The 25,187-nt window shown below is 43.4% G+C and overlaps 1 long non-coding RNA gene across 1 annotated transcript; it reads right to left on the bottom strand.

Moving 5' to 3' along the window:
• Window positions 1-494: 494 nt before the first annotated feature.
• Window positions 495-24,794, bottom strand: LOC109276346 (uncharacterized). The gene is made up of 4 exons (XR_008419605.1): window positions 24,020-24,794; window positions 21,303-21,428; window positions 3,161-3,220; window positions 495-724 (listed from the first exon to the last, which is right to left on the bottom strand). It is a non-coding gene; the product is annotated as an uncharacterized LOC109276346 (long non-coding RNA).
• Between the last annotated feature and the right edge of the window lie 393 nt (window positions 24,795-25,187).

Raw genomic sequence — 25,187 nt, 5'->3', positions numbered from 1 at the left:
TTGCCGTACAGTACATGATAAAATGAGAATAAGAAAAAAAATATTCAAGAGGAATATGAAGATGGCGGGAGGAAGATGCTAACGACAAATGCCTCATTGCAATTTTGAATTGAGTGTTTACTTCCAGGGCATGGAAAGCCGTCTTTGGTTTTGATTGCTGATCCTTAAAATATAACATCCTGATAGGACCAGGCCCTGGGTTTGCTGCATGTCTGAGGTAGACCCCCCCTCAGGGGGCAAACTGATATCAGCCAAGACCTTCCAACCACCAGTGTTGGCCTCACCTCCGTGAGAAGAGAGAGGAAACCTCTTAAGGGTTCCCGGGGGAAGAGGTGCGGGGGTTGCGGGGCGGCGCGGCCCTAACCCTAACCCTAACCCAACAATATGGTGGACTCTGCATATTTATCGAATGCCGGGGTTGGTGGAAAGAGGAGGGGCCGCCAGCCTTTCTTCTGTTTCTTCTTAAGAGTTGCAAAATATTACAAACGCAGACCTGGCAGGAGAAGACGTGGCAGTATTTGTTGGCCCAATCAGAGTACCTCAATTTTTATGTAAATTTTGATTTATCTTTTCGGGGAGCCTGGGTGGTTCGGCCGGTTAACGTCCAACTTCCGCTCAGGTCACCATCTCATGTTCGTGCGTTCGAGCCCTGCACTGGGCTCTGCACCCAGAGGCTGCTTGGGATTCGCTTTCTTTCCTTCTCTCTCTGCCCCTCCCCAACACCCTAAATAAATAAATAAATAAATTTTAATTTATCTTTTCAATCTCTGTGGAAGTCATTTCGTATTCATTATGTGGGGTGGGGGGGGTGGGGGAATCCGACAAAACGAAAAAGGAAAAAGCACACAGAGTCTTACTATTCAAAAACAATTGGAATTATTTTGGCATGCATTCCTTCGGGCTTTTTCCTGTGCATACGGGGCATTATGTACACGTTTTCAAATAAAATTGGAATCATCTCATTAAAAAACTCTGTAACCTGCTTTTTAATTTAATAATGCATTTTAGCTAGTGTCAATCTCTTCTGTATTCACTTGTCAAAATATAAACATCTTTCTTCCTAATTACAAAAGGAATAACCGCTAAATGTGAAAGAAATGCCAACCGTGTACAGACAAGACGAGGGAGGGGGGAACCCGCAGTATTTGTTAGGAAACTGTGACTTCGATTGGCATGAGCAACCCAACTACAGAAAGTTCAGAGGTAGGACGGGCTCAACATTGTCATCAAGATTGCAGGTGCTTTGTTTCTCTCCTCTGCGGTCTTCAGCACCCTTATCTGCAAGCCCGTTCTCCTCATGGTCACAAGATGGCTTCCAGTGGCAGCCAAGACTGCATGGTCCCTTCTTGTGTCCCTCTGCCCCGGGGAAATATCAGCTCATTCTTTAAGTCTAATGGGTCAGCTTGTGTCCTACGCCCTGCTTGACCAATAACAGTCACCAGGGCAACCCTAATCGCTCATGAGCTAGGACTGGTCAGGTACAGAGCCCAGGCTGGGGGTCAGCTTGTTCTGAAGGGCATGGCTAAGGGAGGAGGGGCGGACACCTTAACTCAGTGGGTTTTCTGTGAGGCGAGATGAAAGGATAATGTGTGGTTAGATAGGCCGTCAACACTGTTCACGTCAGTTCTCCCCTCTGGCTAGCCAACGTGCCTCACCCTTTCCCCTCTATCCGTTTGAAAAACAGCCACAACTTCATAAAATGGATGCAGCCCTTTCCTGAAGGGAGGCAACGAGGGATCTTCGGACTACTGCATACATTGTGAGTCCTGAGTCTCCGGGGGTTCCGCAGGCCTCTTTGTTCTGCTATTTTGAGCGTATGTTGTTGTTGAATTTACTTAGGAAGAGAAGCACTCTTCTGAGCCTTTCTTCCAGAACGAGCTCTTCTTTTTCTTTTCCTTTGAGGGGGTGGGAGGCAGGGTTATCCCACAGACCCCAAGACGGGTTTCTCCTTGCTTAGTCGTTTTGAACTAATGGCAGGTCTATGCGGGCCTGCACTGCACTCCCCAAACGATACCCGTGCACTGTTTGGTCATCTCCCTGTTTTCCTCAAGTGTGGTTTGCTTCCTCTGACTGGCACTTGGGTCTACCCCATTTATATGTATTGGTCCCAGGGCTGCCTGAGGAGACTGGGGAGGACAGTGGTTCCGCCAGCCATCAAAGCTGGGAACAATTTGCACGTTCATTTGATTTGTTTCGCTGTCGTTGAGACCCTTGACAAGAGGCCCGGTCCAATGAATAGAGAGCCTACTTTGTCCCATGGGTCGTGGTGGGGTCTGGAGGTGTGGGTTTGTCTCCCCTCTCTGGCTGATCAAAGCTGGAGGCAGAGCCCTGTTGAATGGCGTGAACACCTGGCCTTGTGTGGCCGCGGGCACTTTCCCCCACCCAGCTTGCTCTGTCCGAAGCTGTCAGTCCTTCACAAGCAATTGCTGCTAAAAGCTGATTTCTGGGGGTGCCTGGGTGTCTCAGTCGGTTAAGTGTCCACTGCCGGGTCAGGTCATGATCTCATGGTGTATGAGTTTGAGCCCCACTTCAGGCTCTCTGCTGTCAGCATGGAGTCCGCTTTGGATCCTCTGTCTCCCTCTCTCTCTGTCCCTCCCTGCTCACTCATGCTCTCTCTCTCTCTCTCTCTCTCTCTCTCTCTCTCTCTCAAAAATAAATAAATGTTTAAAAGAATTTAAAAAAAAAATGATTTCTGGACTCTGTCCCACCACTGTGGCCTTCGACCGATGTTTGGCTTTACAGTGAGGGAAAAGGGCCCCGAGTGGAACATTCCAGATCTTTTCTTTTGCCAATTCAGGCCCCTATTTCCTGTCTTTCCAAAGTGAGAATTATTTTTAGTGGGATTTTCAGAAATTCTGCCTCTTCTCACTCCAAAAAGGGAGTTGTGGATTGATTCCCAGAATTTTATATCAATTTAGGCTTAATTGTTTTGGAGTTAGATTTGTATTTCTTGAAGTCTGAAATATGAGATTGTGAAAATCCCCTAGATTCTTTGTTGGGTGATACTTTCTTTGGTATATCTTGTTTTGTTCATTCCAGTGAGTATTGGAAGGAGATTTTTGTAAACCTGCTAATCCATCACTCTTTCCTGGACACCCCCAAAGCACTTTTCATGGTTACATAGCATCCCAATCACATGGATAAGGTCAAAAGCACTTACCCAGTTTCCAACTGGCAAACATTCAGGTGATTTCCAATTTTTTTTGTCAGTATATAAAAGCTACAAAAACTTGGTACATGACATTTGTGCGTGTCTCTGATTATTTCTTGTATAAATTACCACATTTTCAATAATGACAAGGAATTCAGCTGTATTTTGCCCCTTCTCAGCATTGTCTTAGTTTTTCAGTTAAGTGCCTCTAAATAAAAACCATCGCAAGAGTCCTTTGTCATATTGTAGAGCACTTTTCAGCTCCTGTTCTTCCTACCAGACCATATGTTGACCCAGATAAACTAATCCTTGTATCCAGGAACATGATTGGTCTACCAGGGATGTTCATTACCTTCATTTCTACTCTCCTTCTGCACCTTCTCCTGGTCTTTATCACCCCCAGGTTCTCTCCATGTACTTTCTACTTATTCTCTTGAATTTTCAGCTGGTTTTCATCATACACCTCTGAAGTTTTCAGATCCGTTTCTACCAAGGCTTTATCTTGTGAAAATCAGTGAGATAGAACTAACAACCTTCTTAGCACTGTACCCCTCAGAATAAAATATCATACACACACACACACACACACACACACACACACACACGTGCTGAAACTCTGACATATCACTGTCATAAGGCAGAAACCAATAATCTTGTGTTTGTCAAACCATGAAGACCACCCACATGAAAACTCTCAGAGGTGCTTGTTAAAATCCAAATTCCTGGACTGCCCCTGGGGTTAACTGGATTAAAAATCTCTAGGGATAGGGGAACAGGAAGCTTTGTCTTACTTTTTTTTTTTATTACTTTTTAATGTTTATCTATTTTATTTTGAGAGAGAGAAAACACAAGTGAGAGAGGGACAGAGAGAGAGGAGAACAGAGGATCCCAAGTGGGCTCCGTATACTGACAGGCTGACAACAGGGAGCCCGACATGGGGCTTGAACTCACAAACCCGGAGATCATGACCTGAGCCAAAGTCAGAAGCTCAGCTGACTGAGCCACCCAGGCGCCCCAGAATCTGTGTTTCAGTGATTTCTCTAATGATTCCGATGCTTATTAAAATACGTAAACTTCCCTTACTAGAATTCTTTTTTTTTTTAACTTATGAAAATTCTTGTATTCAACGCTGCATAAGCCGACTCAGCAACTCCCTTTCTATCATGCCGTTTAAATAAACACGCTACTAATCATGTGCCTCAATTGATGGTAATACTGATACAATCTCCACAAAGCCAAAGAACATCATGTGCTGGAGCTTAGAAGTATCACCACATCTGACACGCCTCTCCTTGCTAGTCCCTTCCTGTTCACTTGGGGTCAAGTGACCAGTTCTGACCCCCCCCCCCCCACCGCTCCCCCCCCGGGCCATGAGTAGGATTTAGTTGCGTTCACACTGTGTCTTTGCCATGGTGCTAATGAAGCCATGTGCTAAGATGGTGCCTTGAGATAGTGAAGCCCGTGTCAGCGTCTCTGACGGTCCGTAAAGCCAGACCGCTGTCAACTTTCAATACAGCGTGAGCGAAAAAAATAAGTTACAGAGATTTTAAGGTTATTTGCCACTGCAGCATGACCGAGTCTTATTCTGAATAATTCGACTGAGATCCCTATTTCTCGTTCGCCCATCAGTATCAGAGGGTCTTCTGATCATTTAAAACCAACTCATGATAAGAAATCTCCAGTTCTGTAAATCTGAGCTTTATTCGAACATTGCCCTCCTGAAATCCATTTTTATCTTTATAACTAATTTTACCGCATTTGCTTCCGTGCAAACAAGAGAAAACACTTTCTGTGGTTGAAAGAGGGGCGTTAGGAAGCTCGATGACCTGGAAAAAGTAAGTGAGGTAAAAATGAGTCAATCAGTGGTTGACCTGGAGAAAGAACCCAGAACTTGCTCTGTCAACCTGGTTTGACAACAATTCACTTTCTTCTTTTTTTTTTTTCTTACCACTAACCGTGATAAGAAACCTCAAATTTCTCTAAAGTCCAAAATGCATATGTACTATGATCGCGATATTATATACAATGCGCTGTAATTTTACACAAAATACGCTAAACTATAGATTGGGCTTGCTACCCTATTCATTGTTGAGTCAGAATGCCATTGTGATTTCCGATTATCTTATTCAATTCTGGTCGTGGCTCAGTTCCGCCATATCTGCTGATATTTTAACTCAGGGCCAGTCTTAGAAACGGTGCCAACACTTCTACCTTTCCTAACCCCCATACCTACCGGGTCTGTAAGAGAGGAAAGAGGGACCTTGCACCCCTTTGCACTTCCTGATATCAGTTCTTTGAGTCCCGAGCTCATTATTTGTTCCTCGGCAGGTAACAAATGTAAGAGGCAAAGAAAAATGGGGGCAAAAAGAGAAAGAGAAGGCAAGAATTGTTTTTCTCTAGCTGCTCCTTTTCGTCCTTTTTCTATTTGCCTTTCCTTCTCCTCTGTTAGCATAATCTCTAGTGTCTACTTTCTGTTTGTCTTTGTCTTACTTTGATCATTTAGCATGTAAATTACTTAAGTGTCATGAGCATCACTCAGAATCTGATAGTCTATGAACTTTCTCCTAGGAAAACTACACATAAACTCTATTTATTTATTTATTTATTTATTTACTTATTTTAACAAATGTGGTTTTTTTTAATGTTTATTTATTTTGAGAGAGAGAGAGCAAGCAGGGGAGAGGCAGAGAGAGAGGGAGACAGAATCCCAAGCAGGCTCCGAGCTGTCAGCACAGAGCCCTAAGCGGGTCTCGAACCCATGAACCGTGAGATCATGACCTGAGCAGAAGTCAAGAGTCGGAGGCTTAAGCAACTGAGCCACCGAGGCGCCCTGCACATAAACCATATTTCGAACCTCAAATTAAGTAAACTCTGTAAGAATCAGATATTCTGTCCTCAACTAAAAGTCTCTATGTTCTCTTCTAAAGTAGTCATCTGAAATCTATTTGCATTGTAAGAATCCGCCCCTGACATTTTCTTGGAACTTTTATACCCCGTTTTCTGGGTCACAGGTTCTTGATGGTAACTGAGAAAACTTTTTCCAGGAGTCAGCCTGGGGTGGTGAAAAGAACATGAACTTTACAATAACCCATGCCTAGATTAAATGGTGGCTGTAGTGCTTATTAGCTATGTGACAATAGAAAACACGTGAATCCCTTGAATCTCCCTCACCTCATCTCTCATTGCTTTCCTTCCACAGACAAGGTGAAATGTGGAGTGAGGATTATCAAGCCAGTTTGGGCCTGTGTCTGCATCTAGCATTCTCTTTGGAATGAATGGCTCCCAGCATTCATTGCTACCAGCACGAAAGTCTGTGGAAATCCTAAGACAACAACAAAAAAATTAGAAAGTAATATTTTCTCTCATCAGCAAGACAGAAACTCAAATCATGCACATTATGAGTTAGACTTGAGAGATTAATCTGATGCCTCCAAAGGATTATTTCTTCTTTTCCTTCTTAATCTTTGAGAGATTCTTTTGTATAAGTTAGTGATGTTCTGTTTCTTTATACTTCTTCATCTCATGTGGGACCTGCTCTTCATAATTTTCTTCTGTCTCATTATTGAAGAATTATTTTTAAATTAAAAAAAACTTATTTCAACCAGCTAGGTTTCATTTCATCAAAGGTTTATCAGCTCCTCTAATTTTCCTATCTAACAAGTTATGAAGAAGGTGAATTCACACTCATCTCTTCCTTACACACTTACACCAACTATTTCTGCATTGTCTACACAGAGACATTCCTATTTGATTCTAGCCAGACAATAGTCAGTGATAGATTATTTTGTACTCAAAACCGAAAATTTCAAATACTAAATAGAATAAAAAATTCCTCTGTAAATATAACCAAGTCACAGAACCTATAATATGTTCTAATGTGCCCCTGTACAAAGAAAGCTCAACTCCAAAAGAAAACTTTGAAGAGAAATCTGAATACATTCTCTTTTCCTAACATGAAAGACCGATTCCTCAATGGGTTTCAGATGATTTTGTCTTATTTTCCCACTCACTTCTGTGGGTTTGGCACGAATCGTTCCAGAATGTCAGAAGGTGGTGATTACGTTTGATATCCCTCCTCCAAAATGGCGCCAGAAAGTTCACACAGGGGTTCCTGCTGAGCGTGGAGGGGAAACGTCACAGCTGTATCCCATTCAAAGGGTGCTGAGCTCGGGGTTAACTGGACGGAGGAGGGAGGGAAAAGAGGAGCAAAGAAAATCATCGTTCCAGAAAAGTTGTCCCTTCCTCAGCTTGGGCCACATTTTCAGGTTATCACAAAAGGACAGTACGTAGGACTTCAGCATGAAAAAGGCAAAGAATTTGTTTGGCTGAAGCTTTAAGACAGGTGTTAGACCGGAAGAGGGGTAAATGCAGGCATGATGTCTGGTCTTCCTCTGTCCCAGCTAGAAAGCCCCTCTTCCCCTGCCCTAGGGTGGGGGCAGGGGTCATCTGAGTTGCCTTCCGGTGAGGTGGGAACAAAGGAGGAGACTTGGCCCGGGAGGGTAGGGGAAGAGGAGGGTTTGGCATAAACTTCCTTCTCTGCTCTTCTTTGTCTGACAGCTGGCCCGGGAGCCATCCACCAGCCCCGAGGCACAGAGTCTTCTGTTTAGACCAGGGAGACCACCTCACCATAGTTTATGTGAATTCACCCTTTCAGATTCACGATGGATGTTCTTGCAAAAAGGCATCCCGATGGACCACCCATTACCTGTGTAGGTGGTGACCTTAGTCCCCCAGCTGTGGGAGGGCTGCCCGCAGACAGCTCTCAGCGACTGGCCTCCTCGGCCATTGCCTCAGTTGAAAAGCAAGTGCCCCACCCAAGGTTATACACCCTTCCCAGGGTAGCCCACATCCAGTGACTAACTGGCCTAGACTTTGACACAAATGGGGCAGCTCTGAGAGGCCGTCCCAAGTTCAGAGCTCTCTGTGGTGCCCACTGGAGCTGCTGTTAAACAGACTTCACTGCAGCCCAACTTTGCGGTGTCCCTGGCCCTGATTCGTTCTCTTCCTCTCCCTCCCTCAAGGGAGATGCTGGGCGCGTTCCTGCATAAACGTCCTACACACGCGTCTTCACCTGCCAGTCAGCTTCCTGGAGGAACCTGGCCATGAGCATTGATATGTGCTTCACTGTACTGAAAACATTAGCACACACGTTCCGAATTTGATAGAAAGCTCTGTCTTAAATATGGCACAATTTCTCGAGAGACTTCTGATGGTGGTCTGTTAATAATGAGCTACCTTTATAAAAGAAATGATTCGACCCACGACACTTGTTCAGTTTTATGTGGAAAGTGACCGCCGTTAAGATGAAGGCTTAGCAACACAGGAAAGTGAACTTGGAGTCTGAGGGGACGTGTCTGCTGTCCATGACAAAGTCTCCCAGGCACTAAGCGGGACGGGATGTCAGGGAGCAAGCCTGGTCATGTGAGCCCCAATTTGTTGCCAGCAGCTTAAAATTTTTTCAGTTGTCGCTTAGTGTCACCCCCGGTCTCCTCCTCCACTAGGAGGGGAGTGGAAAAGCACACATTAGCACACTTCGCTCAAATAAAACAACACCTCCCAGCTGTCCCCAGCTCCCTTACAAAAGACAAAACCCTCCCAGCCCACAGATGCCTTGCTTGTATAGGGAGGAGAGGGGAGGGAGAGAGATTGTTCAATTCCTGAGCAGCAGAGGTGACCTTGCGGGGGGGGGGGGGGGGGGGGGGGGGGGCAGCACTGTTGGTTGGTGAGCACTAAAGATGGAAATAGAATGGGAACTCCTTTACTCCTATTAGAGAAAGTGTGAGGGAGGGGGAGGGGGGAAAATGGGAGATGAAGAGGGGAAGCAATTTTGTTTTTTTTTTTGTTTTTTTGTTTTTTTTTTTATCAATTATTTTTTTTTTTATTTTTTAATATATGAAATTTACTGTCAAATTGGTTTCCATACAACACCCAGTGCTCATCCCAAAAGGTGCCCTCCTCAATACCCATCACCCACCCTGCCCTCCCTCCCACCCCCCATCAACCCTCAGTTTGTTCTCAGTTTTTAAGAGTCTCTTATGCTTTGGCTCCCTCCCTCTCTAACCTCTTTTTTTTCCTTCCCCTCCCCTATGGTCTTCTGTTAAGTTTCTCAGGATCCACGTAAGAGTGAAAACATATGCTATCTGTCTTTCTCTGTATGACTTATTTCACTTAGCATAACACTCTCCAGTTCCATCCATGTTGCTACAAAAGGCCATATTTCATTTTTTCTCATTGCCACGTAGTATTCCATTGTGTATATAAACCACAATTTCTTTATCCATTCATCAGTTGATGGACATTTAGGCTCTTTCCATAATTTGGCTATTGTTGAGAGTGCCGCTATAAACATTGGGGTACAGGTGCCCCTATGCATCAGTACTCCTGTATCCCTTGGGTAAATTCCTAGCAGTGCTATTGCTGGGTCATAGGGTAGGTCTATTTTTAATTTTCTGAGGAACCTCCACACTGCTTTCCAGAGCGGCTGCACCAATTTGCATTCCCACCAACAGTGCAAGAGGGTTCCTGTTTCTCCACATCCTCTCCAGCATCTATAGTCTCCTGATTTCTTCATTTTGGCCACTCTGACTGGCGTGAGGTGGTATCTGAGTGTGGTTTTGATTTGTATTTGAGGGGAAGGAATTTTGAAGAAGAAATGATCCAGGGAAAGTACGCAGTAACAGTAGGAAGCCCCCAGTCCATGGGAATCTCCGTTTTGGTAAAAAAATCGGTGATAATTTATGTATAACTCTTGATAAAGTCTTGTTGTCTCCCGAAGGAGGTGTAACCACAGGCATGTCAAATAACAAAAAGCAAAAGAGAGGGTGCTGATTTTTTTTCCTTTTTTTTTTTTTTTTACAGTTTATTCTCTTGCTGATTGATTCCTTTCCCCAGAAAGCAACTGCTTAATATTGAGAAAAGAGCTAAAACTCTTTTGTAATATGCTCTGGGGAAAGAAAAAAGAAGAGGAAGGAAAGCTGATACAATACTACAGAAAAAAAAAAAAAAAAAAAAAAGCCTGTGCAGTGTTCGCTTACATTGGAAACAGTTTGGTCTCTCAGAAGGGAAAAGAAGTGTAGGTTTCCACCGCTATCCAGAAGTAAAGCGTTCCTGTGAAACCTTTCGTAAGCCAGAGTGGCGCAAAGAGGCAATTTCCATTAAAGTGGATGGGACGTTTTTTGAGTGTTCCAGATCTGCAAAATAACCTCTCTTGAGCTTTTTTTTTTTTCTTTAAAGTTTATGTATTTATTTTGGGGGAGGCAGAGACAATGTGAGTAGGGGAGGTTCAGAGAGAGTGGGTGAGAGAGAATCCCAGGCAGGCTCCTCACTGTCAGCACGGAGCCCCGGTGGGGGCTCGAACTCAACAAACCGTGAGATCATGACCTGAGCCAAAACCAAGAGTGGGACACTTAGCTAACTGAGCCACCCAGGCACCCCTCTTAAGGTTTTTTTTTTTTCCTTAATGTTTTTTATTTATTTCTGAGAGAGAGTACATGAGCAGTGGAGGGGCAGAGGGAGAGGGGGACAGAGGATCTAAAGTGAGCTCTATGCTGACAGCAGGGAGCCCCAGGCAGGGCTTGAACTCACGAACTGTGAGATCATGACCTAAGCTGAAGTCGGACATTCAGAAGACTGAACCTCACTCTTCGGGTTTTCTGATTTGATCTTAGGACGCATCTTGCCAACGGATGCACAAAATAGATCAAGATAAAGCACAGATGCTCGTGGACGCAGTTTCAAAGCCTTGGCCGCTTTATGCTGACTTGCTGAGTAGAATTCCTGGGGAAGGGGCCAGGCCCTGCCTGGGCTACATGCTGCCTCTCTAAGGGCTTGCTGCAAAACAAATGCTGAATGCTGTTTTTGCTTTTCACCTTTTCTCACAAAAGCAAAAATCCTCTTTGGATTCCTCTCAGCGAGAACAGGTACTAGGGTAAGTCTTTTGCAAAAGTGAAGTGGCCTAACATAAACTTTCCAAAAGTAGAAGATAACAGAGGCGCCTGGGCAGCTCAATCGGTTAAGCATTCGACTCTTGATTTCGGCTCATGTCATGATCTCACGATCTCATGGTCCATGAGTTCGGAGCCTGGAGCCTGGAGCCTGTTTTGTATTCTGTCTCTCTCTCTCTCTCTCTCTCTCTCTCTCTCTGCCCCTCCCCCACTCACACTGTCTCTCTCTTTCTCTCTCTCTCTCAAAATAATAAATAAACATTAAAAAAAAATCAGAAGTAGAAGATACCTGTTTAGGAAGAAATAAATGGCCAAACAGAAAGAAAAAAATAAAACTCTGATTATACACAGGAAAAACTAAGCTATTTAAGAGAACTTATTCAGAGCATGTGTGTTTAGTTAACACATTGCTTTGGAAAGAAGTGGAAATTGCTGTCATCTGGGTGTTCTCTATCTGTTGATGATCTTGCTTGGTGTTAGTAACTGGAGGGCTTGTAAGGGGATTTTAAGGGCATTTGTAAACAGATGCTGCGGCTTATCACCAGCCACCACCACCCCCCCCCCCCCAGGAAGCCTACGGCCACCCCCATTCCATTCTGTGCCTGAGAGGCCCACGGTGTTACATGCGTGGAGATACAGAGGAATTCATTAAGAAGCCTCTAGAATTACAATTTATACAGATTATAATCTTTGCAGATCGTGTGGCTGCAACTCCAAATACAGTCCTTAGGTCCTTTGATTTGAGATCATGAAAGGTAGACTTTTCTTTCTAAGAGAATCTTAACTCACTGAGTTTGGATAAAATATGTTATATGTATGCTAATCTCTCTACCGGTGTTATATTCTTAATACATTAAGAGGCAAACGGTGAGCACTAAAACGCAACATAAAGATACTTACCCTTACCCCACATATTCACCCTTGACCTCTAGGTCATTCACATCAAGCCCAGCCGCTGAAGTCGTTCATGTAGTACTTTGTGCAAGTCGTTTGTGTATTTTTCTAACTTTACATCACTTATGTCTAGTTTGGAATGGAAGCCTTTTGAAAGGCGTGGTGGTTTTAAAAATACACCCGCAAGTTCTTTTTTACTCCTTCGCTCAAGAGGCGGAACTTAATTCCTCTCTCCTTGAGTGTGGGCTGGAACTCACTCAGTCTTTTGGCCGAAATTATTTTTATTATTATTTTTAAATATTGTGGTTAAGTATATTTAATATGATATTGACTATGTAACCATTTTTCAGTGGATGGCTCCGTGGACAGTTGAGTCTTGAGAGAGACCCCCCAACCCAGAATCGCCCGGCTATGCTGTTCCCAGATTCTTGACTCACCGAAAGCATGGGTGGCATCTTTCAGGGTGCCGTTCAGTGTAATGGCATTCACAGTGTTGTGCAACCAACACCACCGTCGCGTCCAGAACTTTTTCATCATCTCAAACTGGAACTCTATCCCGATTAAACAATTCCCCCTTCCCCGCCTGCCCCCCAGCCTCTAGCGACCACCGTCCTTTTATTCTCTGGGAGTCTGATTATTCTAGATACCTCCTGTAAGTGGAATCATACTGTATTTGTCCTTTTGTGACTGGCTTACATCACTCAGAATCATGTCCTCAAAGGTCCATCCATGTTGTGCCCTGTGTCAGAATTTCCTTCCCTTTTAAGGCTAAATAATATTCTACCGTACGATACGTTAATATGCCACAGTTGCTTAGCCCTTTGCCAATGGGCATTTGGACTGCTTCCGCTTTGGGGCTATTGTGAATAATTCCGCTGTGAACATGGGTGTGCAAGTCCCTGCTTCCCATTCTTTTGGGAATATCCCTGTGAGTAGGATTGCTTCATTGCACAGTAACTCAATGCTTAATTTTTTGCTTAACTACCAAACTGTTTTACACAGCAGCTACACCATTTTACATTCCTAACTGGTGGTGCACAGGGGTTCCAATTGTTTCACATCCTTAACAGGACTTGTTATTTACCGGTTGTTTTGAGAATAGCCATCTTAATGAGTGTGACACAAGATGTCACTTCTGACACTAGATTATCGAAAGACTGGAGCTTTTGTCTTGGATGTGTGTGGCTCTCCGTCTGTCTCCCATCACGCCCGTTGGGGAAAGTCATCTGCTCTCTTGTGGGGAAGCCTGGGGAGAGGTCCATGGGGAGGTCCCTATGTTGAAGAACCGAGGGCCCCTGTCAACAGCCTGTGAGTGAGCCTGGCAGGGGATCCTCCCCCAGCGAGCCCCGAGGTGACTTCAAATTCCCTCGCCAAACTGTCCCCAGATTCTTGACCCATAGCAACCACGAGAGAACGAACCGCTAACTTTGGGGTCATTTGTTACGCAGCAACAAACAACTATTCAGGGGGTAAGGACTTCACGACCAATTTAGTCAATAGTTCCACAAGTATTTACTGAGCAGCTCTGGTGGGCACTGTTCTAGGCGCTGGGGATACCCCAGTGAACAAAGAGGAAATGCCATCCTGATCCCATGGAACTTCTATCCTAATGCACGGAATAGGAGAAGGTGGTCAAAAGGCACACACTTCCACTTAGAAGATAAATATGCACTGGGGATGTGATGTGTAACGTGATGATTACGGCCACCACTGCTGTGTGATGTGCGGGAAAGCTGTTAGGAGGGAAAATCCTGAGTCCTCAACACAAGGAGAAAAACTTCTCTTTTCTTTTCTTGTCTTTTCTCCTTTCCTTTCTTTTCTATTCTTTTCTTCTCCTTTCTTTTCTCTTTTCTTTCTCTCTTTCTCTCTTTTCTATCTTCTATCTCCTTTCCTCCTTCCTTTCTTTCTTTCGTATCTTATATGAGTTGATGTTAACTACACTTATCATGGTGATCATTTCACAACACACATAAATTGAATCGTTATGTTGTATACCTTAAACTTATATAGTGTTGTGTGTCAATTGTGTCTCAACACAACTAGGAGAAAAAAGATTCAATGAAGTCATAAGGTTGGGGCTCTGATCTGATAGGATTAGTATGCTTGTAAGAAGGAACACGAGAGCGCTTTCTCTCTCTCCCTCTCTCTCTCTCTCTCTCTGTCTACTGAGCAAAGGCCACGTGAGCAGCTAGAGAGAAGGTCGTCATCTGCAAGCCAAGAAGAGAGCTCTCACCAGAAATCCAATCTGCCAGAACCTTGATCTTGGCGCTTTCAGCCTCCAGAACTGTGAGACAAGAAATTTCTGTGATTTAAGCCACCCCGTGTATGACATTTCAATGGCAACCTGAGCCGACTAATACCGCCTCATAGATATTGTTCGTTAAAATTACAAGAATAAAGGCGTGAACTCCGGAGTCACACGTTTTGGGTTTGAATCCCAGCTCCACCGCTTACCGGCGCCGTGACCTTAGGCAAGTTACCTCTGTGCCTATCAGGAAAAAATAATTGCCTGCTTCACGGGGTTATTACGAGGATCAAAGGAGTTCGTATTTGCGAAGCAGAGTGCCTGGCTCGCGGCAAATGTACAAGTGGGTGACAAATAAATAAGAGACTGATGAGTCACATTCTATTAGGAAAACAGAAGCCACCTCCGTGGTTTAGGCGTGACGTTTAGTGCTGGGGACTAGGGACCTAAACACGTCTGGAGATAAGACAGGGATGAGAGGGCATGGAACACAGAGGCAGACAGGCTCCTTCAGCACCGCAGCCGGGACTCCCAGAGTACGACTGAAAACCACAGGCCAACACCCACGTCAGCTGCGTGCAGCTGTTCACACCGGCTTCTGGGGAAGAAGGGTCCCTGCTTCTCTTCTCGGTGCCTCTCCGATGCTTTCCTGTGGGCAGGGGACGTTGGCAAGTGTGGGTCTCGGGCTGTCCACGGCCCCCGGGAGAGCTCAGGAGGGCAGGGCTGGCACCAGGTCGAATCGATTTGGTTTCCCTGCAACCCCTCAGAAGGAGGAGGTTTTACTTAACTTCTGATTATCTTCGTATGTGCTTTGCCTTCACGTGTTATTCAACATTCCGAGAGCCCTCGGAGGCCTTCTGTCTAAAGCTTTATTAGCAATTCCTTAGCGTCAGGAAGACCACAATTTATACCCCTTTAACCTTCCCGTTGGACTTCAATAGGGTCTTGCACACGTGATGCACGATGTATGCTCAAGACATTTTTACTTATTGAAGGAAAAAAAACGTTATAACCCAAAGGACTATGAGAATACAATTCAAGCAACCACAAAGCAGCCTGAAACTCTTTTCGATAAGATCTGCGTTTTTTTTTTTAATCTAGTTTTTCTTTTTCTTTTCTTCCAGCGATAGTAGGATTTATTGTTAAAAATGCAGTTATTAAAAAAAATACCGCGGTGCCTGGGTGGCTCCATCGCATAAGCGTTGGACTCTTGATTTCAGCTCAGGTCACGGTCTCGCGGTTTTTGGGTTGGAGCCCTACCTTGGGCTTTGTGCTGACAGTGGAGGGCCTGCTTGGGATTCTCTTCCTCTCTCTCTGCCCTTCCCCTGCTTGTGAGTGTACACGTGCGTGTGTGATCGCTCTCTCAAAATAAATAAGATTTAAAAATTAAAAATTAAAATAAGATTACAAAAATATCCATGGCATGTCACAAAGACACGGGAGCCAGCCTGATGGGGCACCCATTGGCCAAATCCAGAGCGATCGGAGCACAAAAATAATTAATAGTATAAATCATTGGAGAAATAATAACCTGCAAGTCAATACTGATGACAATAGGTAATAAGCAATAATAAACGGATAAGTAAATAACTGGGGAGAAGGAGGACCTTTGCTCAGGGCTCGCTGATCAACGTGAGGGTGTGCTGAAGCTGGGCACTCATAGTGAAGCGTGTGGCAGGCAAGGATCATCAGTAGATGCTCAATCTAGGCATTTTGATGAGGGGCTTGGTCCAGAAGTGTCCACCCTCAAACCGCTTATTAGTTGCCAAAAGGGAAGAAAAGAACAATTATACAATGGAGAAACTGGACAACTTGACTGGGGTGATCCAAATCGACATCATCAATGAAGAGCAGGTGAATATCATATACCTCCGGAGATACTACCCTGAGAAGGGGACGTCACCTGTGTAGTATTATGGCCCAGAAGGCACCCTTGCATCTAATCAGGAGGAAACACTAGCCAAACCCAAGGTGGAGGACATTCTATTTAAAAAAAAAAAAAAAAAAAAAAGGCGGGGGAGCTATATTTTTCAAAAATGTCAAGAACAGTGGAGAAATGTCCTCAACGAAGGGAGAAGAAAGAAGCATAACAACCAAGTGCAAACTGACTCTAGCCTGACTCCTGCACTGCAGGAGAATTTTCTATAAAGAACGTACTGAGGGGCACCTGGGGGGCTCAGTCGGTTAAGCGTCCGACTCGATTTTGGCTCAGGTCATGATCTCACGGTTCATGAGTTTGAGCCCTGTGCCGGGCTCTGTGCTCCCAGCACGGAGCCTGTTTGGGATTCTCTGTTTCCCTCTTTCTCTACCCCTCCCCTGCTTGCTCTCTATCTCTCTCTCTCAAAAATAAACATTAAAAAAAAAAAAAAAAAGAACGTTATTGAGTTAACTGACAACACAGGAATACCCGTGCCAATGACAGATTAGATTAGACAAAAGCATTATGTGGTGTTAATTTTACTGAAACTAATAACTGTGCAGTTGTTAGGAAATAAACACTGATATATAGAGACATAAAGAGTCTTATTGTGTGTAACTTACCCTCAAAGTTCAGAAAACAATTATTAGAGAGACAGGACCAATGATAAAGCAAAGGTAGCAAAACGCTAACGATGAGGGAACAATACAGATGTTCTTAGTCCTATTCTTATTCTTTCAACTTTTCTGTAAGTTTGAAATCATTTCCACATAAAAAAGGAAAAAAAAAGTTCAAATCTATGAAACAATTTTTCACTTTTACCTAATTTCCATATGACAAATTTCAAACAACTCAAAACTAGAAAAGAAACTATAACCAAATCCTGTGTACTTAATTTTTTATATATATAAAAAAAAAAAAAACCATTAACAGCAGATGAAGTTCAAGTAGATTCCTGGATATAGTCTGGAAACTTAGGAATTCTAAAGGTATAAGGTACACCCATTGACGGACACCTGTGTTCCTAGCAAAAGGGAAAATGCCAAGTGATGGCCAGGAAGGGCCCGACTCTATCAGCCTTGAGGGCAAGGCTCTTGTCTGATCTCTCTTATGTTCAGGGCCCACCACACTGCTTGTTGTAGAGTGGGTGCCCGATGGACTTTATCGTGTGGCTGAGTGGACGGATAACGAAGGAATAAGATGTCCCCCAGAGCCCTATCTATCCCTAGCCAAGCTTTGGGGCAGTGCTGTGGTTTCGAAGTTGTATGCATGGAGAACAGGGAGGACTGGCTTGTCCCACGGCTTTCCTTTTGGTTCTTCCGGTGGCTCTTCTAATCTATAGGGCCTTGCTGAAGCTAGTTAAGTTATTCCCAACTGGACTATTCTTGTCTATGTATAAGTCAGCAGTTAGTTGATTCATATAATTCACATAGGTATTTCTTTCATTATTAGATCTTCCTCTTTTTAGTGAGTGATACTTGGCCCTGAATTCAGAAATTATGTTTGGTTTTAGAATGCACATGCAAAACACAATAGGTAAATACTGAATTTAGTCCAGGGTCTCTGGAAAGCGGATGCCAAGAAGGAATTAGCTATGTAAGAAACTTACCAGGGAAAACATCCGTGAGGGATCGCAGGGAGGAAGTGGAAGGAGGCAGGGCGAGCTAGCAGACCGTGATGTGAGTCCGAGACCCGCGGAGAAGAGAGGGAAGGAGAAAAGGAAGAAGGCGGGGAGGGAGGGAAGGAGGAAAGCCGCATACATCCAGCTGTGTGGTTCTAAGAAAGTTTCAGCAAGGATAAAAGGGAATCCTTGAGCCAAACTCTCATCAGAGGAGCCCCTGTCTCCCAGGAATGGTCTCTTTAGTAACCCCGCCACGCTCAGTCATTGGCCAGGAGCAGACCTGAGAAGGATGGCCAGCAGCTTGGGAGGCTGATTAATCTTCCTGCGCTAGGAGATCTGAGAGGCATTACTCCATTGGCTGCTACTGACAATAATTTGCATGATTTAGGCTTAGCTACCCTCTGCTTTTACCCGAAACAGTCGTATGATCCAAGGCAAGTTTAGGGTTTAGGCATTAATCATCCATTTGGACTCTGCTGTCATTGCCATTTAGCTTTGAAGAGGGAGTTGTAGTCAGGACATCCTGAATGAAGGTTGAGAAAAGGGATCCATGTCGCACTGAAAACATTAAGCTATAGCTTTGCAGCAAACTATGTTCTGCTTTCATTTCAAGATACGGTAGGTGCGTTATTTTCCTTTGGCCTCAGAAAGACACTGATTCAAGATGCCGGGTGCCCGTTGACTTCCCAAATCTGGTGGCTGTTATTCCAAAGCCTCACTTGTTTTTAGAGACTCGTTTATGGATCAAGAGAGCTTTAAATTTGCCTTTTCTGCCAAACGTGAAGATCATCTTCTAGGGGGCCATCTTTGAGTCCTTGCTCCAGGCCTGCTAGAATATCTCCTCTCAGAAACACTGAGACTTTGAGTAACACTGACATCAACTAGATAAAGAGGGTTGGCTTTTGCCTGTGCAAGGTGACTGTTTAGGAAAGCAGTGTCCTTAGGAGGGTTTCTTTGTCCAGCCCCCTTCACCAAATCTCTCATTTGGGGAACATCGTTAAAATGTAAGGATAGATAGTGGTAGGATCTAGTAGAGACAAGCATAGTCTTGGTTTGGAGGTGATGAAATCTGGGCTTGAACCCGCCACGCTGCTGTCAGCAAGGCAGATGACTGGTAAATATCTAACTCTCAGGCAGCTGGAAAAGTTCGAGGAGGAAAGGGAGGTCTAGGAGTAGCTATTGGATATTTGGTCATAGGACAGTGACATTCAGAGGGGGAAGTCATTCACTAGGATAGCTGAAACTGGAGAAACGGAGGAGAACCCCGTTCACAAGGGTAGGGGTAGTGAGGCATCAGAAGAGTAGCTGTCAAATTCCCAACCTATTAAAGTAGAAGGCAAGGACTCAGGCACAGAAGTAATCAGTGGGGAATCAACGTCCTACAAATATTGGGGTGCGAGGATGAGATTCGATCAGGAGTGAGAGCCTGATCCAGCGTTGCGGCTGATGATCTGCTGACTAGCTTTCCTTACCCACCGTGTAGAGGATCTGAATTATTCTGGTCTGAGCTGGAACTTTCCTACACTGCAGATAGGGACTAAGCAACCCAAGATGCAAACTCGCAAGGTTCAGAGTTAGGGAGACCATAACTTCAAGAAGCTAGCAGTCCAATTTTATGTGTTCACGCTTGAGGATGATAATTTCTGCACTAATAATTTCACAAACAAGTTGAACGTCAATTTACTCAAAAGCATAAGAGATTGCTAAAGCGATAACACACTGGGGACTCTGTTATCAACACGGGACTAGAATAGGATCCCGGAATAACTGCAAATTGGCCATATTCACATACCATCAATACCACTGAGTTTTCATTACCTTTCAGATTATTGATGTATTGGCAGCTACTGCCACACGCAACCAAAGCCCAAAGTCAATACTATATCGAGGAGGTTGCATATTTAGAAGACAGTACATTTTAGAAAAAGAAAACAGAATTAGAGGTTAGGGTTCTGCTATTTTCTTATTGCTTTGTAGGGACGTAAGCCTTTATCTGGTAAATTTCAAAGCTAGAGGCATTTCTAGGTTATTCCTTTAAAGGTATTTAATCCTTGGGGCTCCTGGGTGGCTCAGTCGGTTAAGTGTCTGACTTGAGCTTAGGTCATGATCTCGTGGTTCGTGAGTTTGAGCCCCGCGTCGGGCTCTGTGCTGACGGCTCAGAGCCTGGAGCCTGCTTCGGATTCTGTGTCTCCATCTCTGTCTGCCCCTGCCCCCCCCCCCCCCACTCAAAAATAAATAAACGTTAAAAAATGTTTTTTAAATAGAAAAAAATAAAGGTATTTAATCCTCTATTTAGCAAGATTGATAGGGGGAGATACTTCTAGTCTTAAAAATGTTTGGTAAGTTTAATGCTTTTTGTTTTTCTTCAAGTTTTTTTTTTTTTTTTTCCAAGCTATGGATCGCGATGTGCATAATGCAGCAATCCTATCATTATCTTAAAGGAAAAAATGATGTTTTATTCTTAACTTACCCTCGAATTAAATATATAGAGAAAATGACTAAAATGATATAGTTAAGACTAAGTCTAGGGAATTCAAGAAGAAGGGGAAATTACAATGCCTATGTGTTCTATACTTTTTACCCTTCCCCTGCCATGTAAAGAATTAATTGTGGAGGTATAATCTGGTTAAAATGTTACGGAGGAGAGTATTGATGGGGAAAGGAGACAGAGAAGGGAAAGAGCCTTTGAGGGATAAATAAATAAGTTACAAAAAGTAGGCATGGTTGTGGTACAGAGATTATAAGGACACATTATAGATTGATTTTATTTATATATGTCTATTATTGCCTAAAGTCCTTTCTCAGTAACACTTGACCGTGCTATGTCCCGTTCCCTAATTTACTACCTTCATGAGTCCAGTGCTTGGTGTCCATAATAGCATGGGCTGTACTGTGTTGAGGTGGTTATTTTGGTATGGTTTACCCAGAGGCAGCTCAGAGGTATGGTTTACTCAACGCACAGCATTTTCTTTTCAAAGTTTCCCTTGTTTCCAAGTCTACATCTTATGGTCACCAACCGCCACCACTCATGCTGATGGTTAAGACAATGATCTGGGATAAAGACACCTTGTTTCTAGCTAAGTTATTTTAGAAAAATCCTTGAATCTTTTGAGTCAATTTCCTCCTTATTAAAATGAAGGGGTTGCATTAGGTCTTTTTCAGTTTTAAATGTTTGTGCGTTTACCAGTTATGCTTTATTATTAGGGCAGGTACTTATTAAAGGTCAGTATTCTCTCTGGGAACTAGGCTGATGAGAATAGTGCATAACCATAGATACATTACAAAATTCAGTAACTAAGAGCGCCTGGGTGGCTCAGTCAGTAAAGCATCCAACTCTTGATTTTGGGTCAGGTCATACTCTCTCAGTGGTGAGATCGAGCCCCCGAGTTGGGCTCCATGATGGGTGTGAAGCCTGCTTAAGCTTCTCAATCTCTCTCTCTCTCTCTCTCTCTCTCTCGCTCTCTCTCTCCCCTCAAGATAAATAAATAAACTCAAAAAGATAAAAATTTAAAAAAACAACAACAACTTACCTGTTTAGCCTTGGATTTGGCTAGACGCAGGTGGGTAGGGAATGTTTCCCTGAGAGTTTCTTGCAACAAGCAGGTCCTCTTACGTTTTAAGGCACAAATTCACGTTACCTATGTGTCCCTAGGTACCTGGAAAAGACAAATGTAAATCCATTCTGCAACAATCCAACTTAAAACAGACTTTAGGGGCACCTGAGTGGCTCAGTCAGTTAAAGGCCTGAGTCTTGTTTTTGGCTCAGGTCATGATCTCCTGGTTTGTGGGTTCAAGCCCCACGTCAGGTTCCGTGCTGATGGGGTGGAGACTGCTTGGGATTCTCTCTCTATGCCTCTCTCTCTACCCCTCCCCTGCTCCATCTCTCTTTCTCTCTAAATAAATAAATACACTTAAAACAAAAGTAAATTAAAAACAAAAAACAGACTTCAGTGGTGCTTGGGTGGCTCAGTTGGTTAAGCATTCGACTTCGACTCAGGTCATGATCTCACTATTGGTGAGTTCAAACCCCACATCAGGCTCTCTGCTGTCAGTGCAGGGCCCACTTCAGATCTTCTGTCCCCCTCTGTCTCTGCCCCTCCCCCACTTGTTCTCTCTCTCTCTCTCTCTCTCTCTCTCTCTCTCAAAAATAAATAATCACTAAAAAAACCCCACAGACTTCAAGAATAACAAGGGATAAATTTATAACAACTGACTCACAGTCAGAAAATACAAAATACATGAGGAACACAAGTCATCATGAATGAGAGTTAACAGAAATAATAAATAACAGGGGCTCCTGAGTGGCTCAGTCGGTTGAGCGTCCGACTTCAGCCCAGGTCATGATCTCATGGTTCTGTGGGTTCCAGTCCCACATCGGGCTCTGTGCTGACAGCTCAGAGCCTGGAGCCTGCTTTGGATTCTGTGTCTCCCTCTCTCTGGCCCTCCCCCACTGGTGCTCTGTCTCTCAAAAATGAATAAACATTGAAAAATATTTTTAAAAAAGAAATAACAAATAACAGAAATCAGACTTGAAAGACTAAACATATTTAGGTTTTCAGATTTGGATGTAAAATAAGCACGGTTAATTTGCATAAATACATGAAAGAGGGTATCAGATATACGACTTGGAAACAGGAGACTCAATTATTAAGGATATTCAAATTACTTAATTTGGTGAATTACTTAATTTTAGCCAGGTGTTGTACTTTAATACTTGCTTTAAACTGTATTATTTTTTAAAATGTAAAATAAATTAGTATAAAAATAAAGAAATACTAAATTTATTTTAGTCTTCAAAAAAAAAAAAAGGTATCCCCATATCATGGTTGGTAAAGTCTTGTAACATTTTCTATTTGAACAATAATAATTGCTATATACCCTTCGGTACCGGTGTTAGCTTTTGCTGTGTAACAAATCATGCCCCAAATAAAGTGCCTTGTAGCAGAGTCTCATCCTTTTACATTTCTTTCTTTTTTAATTTATATCCAAGTTAGTTAGCATATAGTGCAACAATGATTTAGAGAGTAGATTCCAATGATTCACCCCCTATGTATAACACCCAGTGCTCATCCCAAGTGTCTTCCTTAGTGCCCCTTACCAATTTAGCCCACCCCCTCCACAACCCCTCCACAACCCTCTGTTTGGTCTCTATATTTAAGAGTCTTTTATGTTTTGGGGTGCCTGGGTGGCTCAGTCGGTTGGGCGTCCGACTTCGGCTCGGGTCACAATCTCGCGGTCCCGTGAGTTCGAGCCCCGCATCGGGCTCTGGGCTAATGGCTCGAAGCCTGGAGCCTGCTTCCGATTCTCTGTGTCTCCCTCTCTCTCTGCCCCTCCCCCGTTCATGCTCTGTCTCTCTCTAACTCAAAAATAAATAAACATTAAAAAAAAAAGAGTCTTTTATGTTTTGTCCCCCTCCCTGTTTTTATATTAGTTTTGCTTCCCTTCCCTTATGTTCCTCTGTTTTGTCTCTTAAAGTCCTCATGTGAGTGAAGTCATATGATGTTTGTCTTTCTCTGACTGACCAATTTCGCTTCACGCAATGTCTCCAGTTCCATCCACGTAGTTGCAAATGGCAAGAGTTCATTCTTCTTGATCGATGATAATACTCCATTGTATATATGCATACCACGTCTTCTTTATCCATTCATCTCTTGGTGGACATTTGGGTTCTTTCTACAGTTTGGCTACTGTTGATAGTGCTCGTGGTGTCTCATTCTTTGCTCACAATTATGTGGGTAAGCAATCGGGGTCTATTTTGCTGCATGTAAGGTGAGCTGGACTCAGCTCCCTCTATGTCATCTGAAAAGGCTGGATTGGCTGAGAAGTCTGGCTCCTCTCTCCTAGGGCTCTCTCACCCACTGGGAGACTAGTCTGGACTTTTTCTGAGTAGGAGTGGGCAGAGTCCCTGAGAGAGGACAAGCCTTTATGCATAAGTACTTTTCAAGCCTTTGCTTGCAACCTATTTGCTAACGTCCCATCGGCCAAAGCAAAGCACATGGTCAAATCCAGATTTAAGGAGGGTGAACTAGACTGTTTCCTGAGGGGAGGAGCTGCAAAGCAACGGTGCAAAGGGGTATACACCTACGATAGAAAGAATTGATAGCCTTTTTTTTTTTTTTTTTTTTTTTTGCTGTCACAGTACATTAAAGTGGCTACCCAACTGAAAGAAAAATAGGGGGAAATGTGCAGGGGCAGCTTAAAGAGTAGGCTCTGGAGCAGAGAGGGGATCATTCATTCGTTCACCAACCTTTATCAAAGACGCAGATAGTCCCGTGAGGAGCTCACACTCTGCCCCTGGGATGTGTGTGCTTTCACTCCAGATCCATTTCACTGTCATCCATTTAGGGTGTATAAACTGGTTATCTAGTCCAAGCAGATTGTTAGGTACAAATTAGGTACAAAGGAAGCAAATAAGCATATGTGTTGCATAAAGCCATTTCACTCATGTTCCCATACAGAGCTGTCTTTTAAATTGTTTCCAGTTTCCATTCCAGTTCAGTTCTTTCCACTGCCAGTCCACAACCAGAGCCATTTATTTGTTTGGTTAGTTTAGCTATATACCCCGACTGCTACTAAGAAGATTTGAGGCAGCTGCTAAATTTCTCTTTCTCAGTTCCCTTGGGTGCTAGGGAAGCACATTCCTTTCTATCTGAGCCCTAAGTATGGCCTCTCAGTGCAAGTGAAAACTGCACTCTTGATGGCCAAGTAAACCCCTACCTAGTTTAACACTGATTCTTATAAAATGTTCTTAACTCCAGTTCCCTTTTGCTGGGAATAAGAGCTGGGCTTATCTCCCCTAAGCTGTTCTTGCTCTAAAGCTCTCACATCCATGCAGAAAGGATGGTTTCTCTGCAAGCTTAATGTATTTTCATTCTTCTTCTTAACCTGCACCAGCTCCTGTAAGTGACACAAGGCTCGTATCCTGATTTCCTTAGAAAGCATTGTCCTCTGCGTTAAAGTTTATCATATGCCTTCCACCGGGATATATTTCCCAAATCTATACATTAATTTTCAAATAGAATTTGCAAAGACTATAGCTTTCCTTTTTTAAAAAATGTGATTATTGCTAACAAATACCAAAATTTTTTTATCAAAAAATGTTCCTAATATGGAAACTCTTATATTTTTGCTGTTCTGTAACATAAGTACATAGTGTGTATATATATATATATATATATATATATATATATATATATATGTATATATATATATATATATTTTTTTTTTTTTTTTTAAGCATACTATCCAGTGAACACTAAATTGATCTATTTTTATTCTTTCTGAAGTCACAGTCCTGATACGGTCATTCTTTTTTTCAAAGTTTCCATGCTTGCTATTTCTGATAGACAAAAATTGACTTGGGGCACCTGGGTGTCTCAGTCGGTTGATAGCATCCGACTCTTGATCTCAGCTCA

This window comes from Panthera pardus, unplaced genomic scaffold (assembly GCF_024362965.1).
Source record: "Panthera pardus isolate Hobbes unplaced genomic scaffold, ASM2436296v1 HiC_scaffold_6, whole genome shotgun sequence".
Lineage (NCBI taxonomy): Eukaryota > Metazoa > Chordata > Mammalia > Carnivora > Felidae > Panthera > Panthera pardus.
This window is presented reverse-complemented; position numbering and strand designations above follow the sequence as displayed.